Source organism: Nannobrachium achirus, assembly GCF_963921795.1.
Source record: "Nannobrachium achirus genome assembly, chromosome: 6".
Lineage (NCBI taxonomy): Eukaryota > Metazoa > Chordata > Actinopteri > Myctophiformes > Myctophidae > Nannobrachium > Nannobrachium achirus.
The window spans coordinates 59,152,471-59,162,746 of record NC_137815.1 but is presented as its reverse complement, the minus strand read 5'-3'; the positions used below and the strand labels follow the sequence as shown (position 1 = coordinate 59,162,746).

Below are 10,276 nucleotides of genomic sequence, written 5' to 3'. Positions count from 1 at the left end.
TGCATGATCAGTCTCATCTTCTTGTGACTCTGCGTGTGTGCGTGTTTGTGTGTGTGCGTGCGTGCGTATTCATGCACGGATGGACAGTACAGTCTATTTGGGATTTTATGGGCTACCATGTATGCATGAGCGTATGTGTTCGGCTGAGTGCGCATCTTACATGTCATCGCATGTGTGTGACAGTCACTGTGTGTGTGTGTGTGAGTGTGTGAGTGTGTGAGTGAGTGTACGAGCTCCACGAGTGTATTTGACAGCACGAGCGGGGGTGTGTGTGTATGTGTGTGTGTATGTGTGTGTGTGTGTGTGTGTGTGTGTGTGTGTGTGTGTGTGTGTGTGTGTGTGTGTGTGTGTGTGTGTGTGTGTGTGTGTGTGCCCTGAGGCTCATTAATAATTCATGAGGTGGGAGGGGAGAAGGGAAGGGGGCGGTGACAGATGGGGAATCCGTGTGTGTGTGAGAGAGAGACTCTTTATACACGCAGGAGAGACAGCGAGAGGACCTCGGAGCGACAGATAGATAGAGATAGATAAAGGAAAGGGGGAAAAGAGAGTGAGAGAGAGTGAAGGGAACACAGTGGCAGCTTTTTGCCTCGTTTGTTTTTGTTTCCTCAGTGGATCTATGTTGTGACAGTAATGGATGCTCAGTGATCAGAAGAAAGCAATTTGTTTAGTTTTTTTTTTATCTTGTGTTGAAACACAGAGCCAATCAGGTGACTGGAGGACTGATGGGATGGAGATACCACACGCTCAGCCACTACTACTGACCTAGACCTGGCCGCAACAACCCCACTGCAAAAGGTACGTGTGTGTGTGTGAGTGTGCGTGCGTGCATGCTTGTGCGTGTGTCATGTGTTGTGTGCACAGTAAAATCATCTTGTATTGATATAAGTCAGTGTTTCTCAAACTTTCAAATTTCAATGTTTCCCCTTAACTCTGACAGTGTACAAATGGAACCAAATGGACCTGTTAGGGTTCATTTGTTTCCATTTGTACACTGTCAGAGTTACAGACTTGTATGGGTCAATTTAGACCCCCATGAAGGAACACACAGAGTCCTTGGAATCCGCTTTGAGAACCACTGATATAAGTGTTAAAAGTAGACAGGGTCACAATTGCTTCCGTTTCAGAGTGAAATTAGTGAAATGAATTGTGAGTGCAGCGCATGTGTTGCGGTGGGTGCAACTGGCGGTGTTGTTGATGAAGTGGGCTTTGACAGTGTAGTAGTAGTGTGTGTGTTTTGGTACACTTTGTGTGCACGTGTGACTGTGTGTATGTAGTTGGATTTTTGAGTCATTGTTTCACAAATCTTTGATGGAAAGTGTGCTCTGTACGTATGTGCGTGTGCGTGCGTGCGTGCGTGCGTGCGTGCGTGTGTGTGTGTGTGTGTGTGTGTGTGTGTGTGTCTCTGTGTATGTGTCTCTGTGTGTGTGATGGGGGTTCGAGAGGAGTGGACAAGAGTGATCTTTTCTGTGCTTGACAAAGAACAGTGTTCATGACATATGTGTGTTTGTAGTTCAACAGGCATTATGAGTTGTCTGTGTTATGCTTGTTGTGTTCTTGTGACTCTGGTGACATTCTCTCCTCTTTCTGCCTCCTCACTCTGTTCATCACACACTCCCGGGGGAGAAACAACTGCGTGTGTGTGTGTGTGTGTGTGTGTGTGTGTGTGTGTGTGTGTGTGTGTGTGTGTGTGCGCGTGCGCGTGTGCGTGTGCGTATGCGTGTGCATCTATCTGCATACACTTTGCTATGCTTTATATCCCTTTAGTGGCGTTTTGTTGTAGGATTTTCTTGTTGTGTGTTGCAATATTGTCATGCAGTCTTATTACAAATATTGGTTGATTGATTGAAAACTTTGTTTGTCAGAAATGTAAACAGCACAGTAAGACATCAAGGCAAAAGGGATAACACAAAAAACTAGTTTCATATATGAGTTATATAGTTTCATATAACATGAGTTATATGAGTTATATGAAACAACACAAGTTTAAATGCATTGTTTCATGACTTGCTCATGTTTAAATTATTTTTCTTTGAAAATACTTGTTGGGGTTTCCCTTGTTTGTCGCTGCTTTGTTAAATCCGTCATGTTCAATAAAGGGGCTTCGTGCTGGTTTGAGATACAGGTCTTCATCAATTGTCATCAGTGAAGACAAATTCATTGTGTCCATGTCAGTATTACTAGCAGCACACACCTAAGCACCCACACATGCACGGATTGCACGCACACACGTCTTAACAGTTGATTGGTGGTATGGATCATGTCTTGCTATATGTTGTCTCATTGACTAACATCACTCCTATGGTTGTCTCTGCTCTGTCTGAATCTGCACTTACACGTCTGTTCTGTCGCTGTGTACAGACTGTCTGTCTGTCTGACTGTCTGTCCACTATTGTCTGTCTGTCTGTCAGTTCATTTGTATGACTCTGTCTGCTATCGTGTCTGCATGTGTTGTCTGTGAAATCTTTATTTTACCTGTCTCTCAGTCTCTACCTGTCTCACTGTCACACTACATGCTTTAACACATGCTTTGTGACACGTGTGTGTGTGTGTGTGTGTGTGTGTGTGTGTGTGTGTGTGTGTGTGTGTGTGTGTGTGTGCGTGCGTGCGTGCGTGCGTGCGTGCGTGCGTGCGTGCGTGCGTGCGTGCGTGCGTGCGTGCGTGCGTGCGTGCGTGCGTGTATGTAAGCATGCATGACATGTGTGTCGTGCTGTTCTCCAATGTGTTCTATCAGGGTTGCCAGAAGGGTTATCCCATTCCATGCTGCCAATTTTAGCCACATGAACCCTATATCATCCCTATTCTGGGCAGCTCATAATTGGTGAACATTTGAGTGAAAATAAGGCGTTTTGTAAGAATAGCAGTGTACAAACCGACAAACTGCAAAGCAACATGACACTTTGTGAGCTAGCTGCTAAAAAAGATTTAGTGTCAACAAAGTATATATACAGTTAAATGGTTATGTTTCTTCAACCCTCTTGCTCCTCTGCGTGTTCATGTGCTGAGTGATGTCGGCATGTTTGTAAAGTTCAATGCATTAGTATAGAGTACCATATTGCCATTTACACACACACACGCACGCACACACGCGCGCACGCGCACACACACACACACACACACACACACACACACACACACACACACACACACACACACACACACACACACACACACACACACATGCACACACTCTCTTTCTCTGTCCCTCCTCACATATTCATTCAGACACATACTCTTTGATAGCGTTATGTATTTATTCATGTCCAATCTAATGTGTGAGACATAAATCGCTAAGCCTGCTACTGCAGCATCCCACACATGGCCATTACTCCACCCAGTTGACAGGCACCATGAAACCAGTGACGGAGAGGTTTCCACTTAAATCCTGAGTGTTCGTTTAACTCAGAGAGTGTACAAATGTCACCAAATGTACCGCTACGGGTGCATTTGGAGACATTTGTATACGCTCTGAGTTACAAAAGGATAAATTAACACTGAGGCAGGCTTTACCGTCTACATAGCAAACGTCACTGTGAAGGATCTTGTGATTGAGTCTTCTGTTCTGCTTTTGTTTAATTTGTAACAAAAAGAAACTTGCTTCGCTTGTTGTGTCTTCCTTTGTCCATATTCGACCTTGGGGATCATTAAAGATGTATTCTTCTTACAGGTATGAGAACATCAGGATTCTCTCCACTGTGTCGTTTCATAGAGCAAATATCAGTCACAAACAAGCAACAACACAGTGTGCCATACTGAGTGCATTATATGGCTATATAACATTATAAGGGCACTGAGAATGACCAGACCCTGTCTCACTGTCTCTCTCAATATTCCTTTTACTCTTTCTCTCTTCTCTGTCTCTGTCTCTGTCTCTCTCTCTCTTTCTCTCTGTCTCTCTGTCTCTCTCTCTTTCTCTCTCGATGCTCAGTGTATAACAGGGAACACAGCTGTGTGTGTTTGCACTTTCCTTTAAAGGTACAAGTGCACATGATTGTGTGTGTGTGTGTGTGTGTGTGTGTGTGTGTGTGTGTGTGTGTGTGTGTGTGTGTGTGTGTGTGTGTGTGTGTGTGTGTGTGTGCTGTGCTGTGCTGTGCTGTGCTGTGCTGTGTGTGTGTGTGTGTGTGTGTGTGTGTGTGTGTGTGTGTGTGTGTGTGTGTGTGTAGGGCAGCGATAATTAGATCTTTGACAGTAGATGTGTCTGTGGGGGGAAAGTGTAGGTGTATTTTTGAGGTAATGTTTTACAAATGTTTGATATAAAGCATGCTCTTGTGTGTCTGTGCGTGTGTGTGTGTGTGTGTGTGTGTGTGTGTGTGTGTGTGTGTGTGTGTGTGTGTGTGTGTGTGTGTGTGTGGGTGGGGGGTTGTGCACTCTTGGTGGTGCGTACTATTCATGAGTGTGTGACGTCTTTTCACGAGTGTAGGAGGAGAATTTATGAAATGAATTACAAATGTTTGTTTATAGAGCGTTATGTGTCTGAGGGAGGCTGTTGTTTCGAGTGAGGTCCACATACGTATTTTACACAGACACACAGACACACACACACACACACACACACACACACACACACACACACACACACACACACACACACACACACACACACACACACACACACACATGCACTTTTGTTCCCATGCAGTGGGAAGTAGAGGTTAATGCACACAGAAAAAAGGGAGAGAATGAATGAGCGAGGGAGAAATGACAGAGAAAGAAATATAGAAATCGGGGAAAGAGAGGAGAAGGGAGAGAGAAAGAGAGAGAAAGAGACCTTAATGCAGTGGTTCTCAACCTGTGGGTCGGGACCCCCAGGGGGGTCCCCAAATGATTTTGGGGGTCCCCAGATGATTAAGTTAATGTGAAACATTGTTTTCTACCTCAACAGTAAACAAACCAACATAAGGTTTAAGTGTATAGAGGGTTTATGCACATTTCTAAAGTGACAATTTAAGGACTTTTTAATACCTCTAAAATGCCAAATTAAACATTGGCCAAATTGTCAAATATTAGAGGCAGAAATTGTGAAAATAGCTGATCTACATGCTCACAACGCCTCGTTGCGAGGCGTTGTGAGCATGTAGATCTGCTATTTTCACAATAGAACCGTGATATACAAAATGTAATGCGTCAGGGTGTGGGGTCCCCAGTTAAAATATCATTATTTTGGGGGTCACAGCCTGAAAAGGTTGAGAACCACTGTCTTAATGGACACCGACGGCTTTTCACTGCAAACATTTGGACCGGGACCTTCACACTATAACCACCCCTACCCCCCTTTCTCTATCCCTATCTCCATCACTCTCTTCATCTCTTTCCATCCCCCTTCGCCCCAGGGACATGATCAGAGCATATTCTCTCTAGTTCACTTCAGCTCCAATCTCTCTCATCTCTACAATCCTCTTTTTCTTATGTCTATCGGGTCATTTTGTGGTGCAGGCACATGCACACATAGACATCAAAGGGGGATTTAGCCCCTGCCATTTTATCTGTCTGTAAAAAGTGCCCTTTCCAGACCATGAATGCAATTTTTACTATGGTGAGAGAAATGAAAATGACTTCTTTCCATGCCATATCTGAAGGCAGCATTCAAGAGAATCGCCGTGTCCAAACTCTCCTGAACTTGAATGCAGCATCTTATGTTGAAAGAATTGCCCTCTCTGTGTAGAAATCTATGCCATTACGCCACATCTCCAGTATTGGCTTGGTTATGCTTAGTTCAGTGTGGTTTCACACACCGAAAATAGCCGACCTCCAAGCTCACAACGGGTCGCAGCGCGACACGTTGTGAGCTTGGAGGTCTGCTATTTTTGGTGCTTCCACCAAAAGACCCTTTTGGAAATTCCAGCCCCTGCCTCTCTAACATTCTCTGCACGTCCCTGTTGTGGCGTATGCTGCTGTGCTAACAACAGCAGCGATGCAGGCTGGCTGAAATAAAAATTGCAGAGCGATGTGGTTCTGGTGGCAGCGGCGTCATTGCTTATGGATTGTTACAGTATGATCTTTAGTTTTTTTTGCAGGCTGTAGTGACAGCTATGGTGGATGTTTTGCACACTGCGTTTGGCACAGACCTGCGATGCGTTCACCTTGATGGGTCTGCAGGCCTCTCCTTCTCCTGTCATAACAAAGCACTGCAACAATGCAGAGACGAGGGTAGGGATGGGACGATAAGCGGTACTATCGTTTATCGTGATAAAAAAACACTCACGATAATTGAATTGTGGAGATTTAACTTATCGTGATATCGTGCTCCGTCATGCACCGAGGTTCAATTCAACTTTTATTTGCCAAGCTGCCTATCCAGTACCACTTAAATCCTCTATAATTGGTAAAAGATACATGTCTTTTTTTTCACTCTCTATCAAATGTCTTTGCCAAAAAGAAGCCGATCTACAAGCTCACAACGCGTTGCGACACGTTGTGAGCTTGTAGATCGGCTATATTTTGGCAAAATTAATGTTCCGCCAATGGATTTTCATTATCGTGATAATATCGTAAATCGCGATTTCTTTTGTCACAATCATCGTAACATGACATTTTCCTATCGTACTATCCCTAGATGAGGGCGCTCGGGTGGCGCAGTGGTAAAGTGCCTTCCCACCGCTGTGGAGGTTGTGGGTTCGAATCTGGCTCTGTCCAGCATCTACAACCGAACACGATTGTCCCGTGTTCAGGGGAGGGAAGCCGGGCGAGGCGGGTGATGTTAGGCACTACTCACTGCACGTAATCCTACGGGCTGGGGCGGCACCTGTCAGCAGGGAGTGTTGGATGGGAGGAGTAGGACGAAGGCTCTATGTCCTCTCAGTGGCTCCTCACTGGTATGTCAGTCAGTAGGATACGATACAGAAATGTGTGTGGGTAGGAATCAAATGGCATGAAAAAGGGGTAAAAAATTGTGTTTTGTGTTTCTTCATTTGCTCACAGTCTCTTGTCTATCTCCCCTCAAGGCTGCTCCTCCATCCCTCCATCCCTTCAACTCTCCATCCCTCCATCCCTTCAACTCTCCATCCCTCCATCCCTTCATCCCTCCATCCCTCCATCTTCTAAGCCTTGCGTTTGTGTTTGTGTTTACGTAACCATAGCAATTTAGCTCCCAATGACTCCTCTTCTGTCACGTCCAGTTAATCTGCTGACTGAATGCGAGTGTGTATGATTGTGTGTGTGTGTGTGTGTGTGTGTGTGTGTGTGTGTGTGTGTGTGTGTGTGTGTGTGTGTGTGTGTGTGTGTGTGTGTGTGTGTGTGTGTGTGTGTGTTGCGTGTATCAAGCATCTAAGCAGCTTTTTAAGCAGATTGCCACACACTTTCGTTCTTCACCATGTCACCATGTTAACTGTGTGGATTCTTGGGGATGTTGTTTAGTATGTGTGGATCGTTAAGTTGTGCCCCATGAAGGGTTGAAATGTTCATGTCCATGTATCTGTATCTTAGGCTGTTCTTCAGGGGGGGTTGTGATCTCAGACTCAGAGTGTGTCATACGTGCAGATTAATCTGTAGTATCACTGAGTACATCCACACCGCCAAATTCAATGCATTATCATTGCAGTAAATGGTTTATCTTCACAAGTGTCTGACAGTGAGACAGACACTGAACCCCGGCCCTTGCATGGTTTCCTCTGCCATTGGTGCGTGAATGGGTGAATGTGAAATACATTGTAAAGGGCTTTGGAGAAAGACACTATAAAAAAATTAAATAAAACTTGCATGGAGACTCGGAGCCTCAGCGCTGCCTGCTTTCCTTAATATGATAACACATGAATCAAAGGGTCGATCAGTATTCAAATTAGCATTGTGTCCATCGCTAATTCATGCCACGCGTCAAAATAGTATAAGGATAAAAACTCCTATTTCACAATACAAGATGTCAAAACATAAAGTGTAAAATGGTTCTGTACTGTAATTCTTCCTCTAATTACACAATTCAATTCTAAAGAACCTAGTTTACATTTGACATTTTTCCTTCGACACAAAATCAAGTAAAGCTTTGTGCCGCTTGAGTGAAGGGTGGATTTTTAAATGAATAAATGAAAATGTGCACCAGTCCAAAAGGGTGGCATGTCAGGTTCATGTTATTGCAGTTCTCTTCTTTATGTCACCACCCTGTAAACTAAAGTGTTAAGTGATCATTTGATCTGGGTCTCCTTTCAGCCAGCAGAGCAAACGAGGGAAGATGGAAGAAAAAGGGGAGACTAGGATAGACAATGAAAGGAGCAAAAAATGAAAGAGAGGAATGTAAAAGAGAATAATGTGGAGGCGGGGAGGGGAGGAGAGCAGACATGTCTGGTCCCAGGTGGTTCGACAGATGTTGAGCCCATGCCCGTGCCAGGGGCATCACTATTCCATTACTGCACAGGCACCCATCCATCTGTGGGTAGACGTGCCCACAGCATACATGTGTGTGGGTACATGTGTGAGAAATAGTGTCATGTGCATGTAAATGTATACTGTATGTGTGTCAACCAGGTTCCTTACGTTTGCATACGAGTACAGAGCCTTAGGATGGAGCCGTCTGCTTCTCTATGATACGTGTTTATCAAGCGTTAACGCAGCCCAGTGTCTGCATGTGTTAGATACAGTGAGTGGTTGTAACCTACATACCACCACCTCACAATGTGAGCGTGTGCGTGTGTGCGCGCACGCATGCGTGTGTGTGTTTGCACGTGCATGCTTGGTCAGAGTGGTAGAGGCCTTCAGGTTGCATACCGTTATGAGTACAGTACAGTAGGATTTAACGGAAAAGCAAAATGATCACATTGAGGTGCTGCTCCAATTATTTTGAGAGGTTTTCAGTTTTCAAATGGATGAAAGGAGAGATGTAAGAGACCAGCACACAGCCCATGTTCTCCTCTTCTAAGTCCAAGAGTTCTCACACAAGCAACCCTTTTTGAGACGTGAGAATCCGTTATTTTCATCAGTCAGCATGCACCGTTGGTGGACACTGGTCTTGTGAGTGTAAAAACAGCCCTTATTCTCAATAAGAAGACCCCACACATAATGCATACACCCCCCACCCCTTGGTCCACTTGTCCAGCTTACTGCATGCTTAACCTCTTGAAGGCTAATAGCTGTTTGTGTCTTCTGTTGAAGGCATCTGGCTGCATTTGTCTCTTTGTGTCTGGAAAAGCGCACAGCTCTCTTAGCTTCATTTTGTACACAGCTTTATTTGGCTTGGCCTTCTGTCAAGACATAGGGAAAGGAGGGGTGTGTGCGCATCAGCTAAATCTTAAGATTATAGCAATACAGACCGTCTTTGGGCATTAAGAAAGAACAGCTTGTTATTATGCGCATATATTATTAATACCCCCTTCACTTCCTAGTAGTTTTTTGCTAGAATCTACTAAGAACCCCTTCTGCCATATGCACTCTCTCGCTAGCATCTTGAGGCACTAACACACACACACACACACACACACGTACGCACGCACGCACACACACACACACACACACACACATACACATACACATATGCACACACACACGTGCTCGCGCACGCACGCGCGCGCACACACACACACACACACACACACACACACACACACACACACACACACACACACACACACACACACACACACACACACACACACACACACACACACACACACAGTATGGAGTACAGTACAGTACAGTACAGTAACCCCGGGATCTGGTTGGTCTCTAGAGTTGTTGAGCGGATCCGCCTTAAGGCTTGCCATGCTATGAACTGCAACGTTGGGAATATAATGCTTACACACAACATTCTCTTATTTGCCAAGAATATTTACAGAGCCTTGCACTGTCTGGAAAAGACAGACAAACAAAAGGAAAAGGCATGATGTTCGAGATGAATCAATCAGGATGCTTTACAAGGATATATTATGTTCTTTACACAAATCAAAATGTAAATCTGGTTTATATGATCCCTCACATAGTAAAATACATGCTTGTTAATCACGCATACAACTGTACAAATAAATCCATTCCAGTGTGCTGTAAATCTGCCACTGTGTTTTGAAAAGGGGGGGGGAAAGGGGGGTATTTCGGGGAAGGGCCCCTCCCATGTATTTTTCCGCTCAATGACTCGCTTGATTGCTTCAGTGGCAGGGCTCAGCTTGCTGTTCGCGCCACTCACTCGTGAAATGGCTCCTCTAACGTTGTCCCCGACAGGAGGTTGGGATAGGTGAAACATGAGCGTTTTCTCACCTTCTTACTGGGCGTGGTTGCTAGACGGATGCTTCAATGTCGATGTCTAGTTCATCCATCGGTCTGCTTGTCCATCCATCCATCCATCCATCCATCCATCCATCCA

At 44.9% G+C, this 10,276-nt stretch overlaps 1 protein-coding gene across 1 annotated transcript in view; it reads left to right on the top strand.

Annotated features, from left to right (window-relative positions):
- Positions 1–669: 669 nt before the first annotated feature.
- Positions 670–10,276, top strand: part of nfasca (neurofascin homolog (chicken) a) — a gene marked incomplete at its 3' end in the record, with an annotated part of 110,100 nt that continues 100,493 nt past the window's right edge. The window contains exon 1 of the mRNA XM_080727384.1: positions 670–795. The remainder of the gene's footprint in view (positions 796–10,276) is intronic.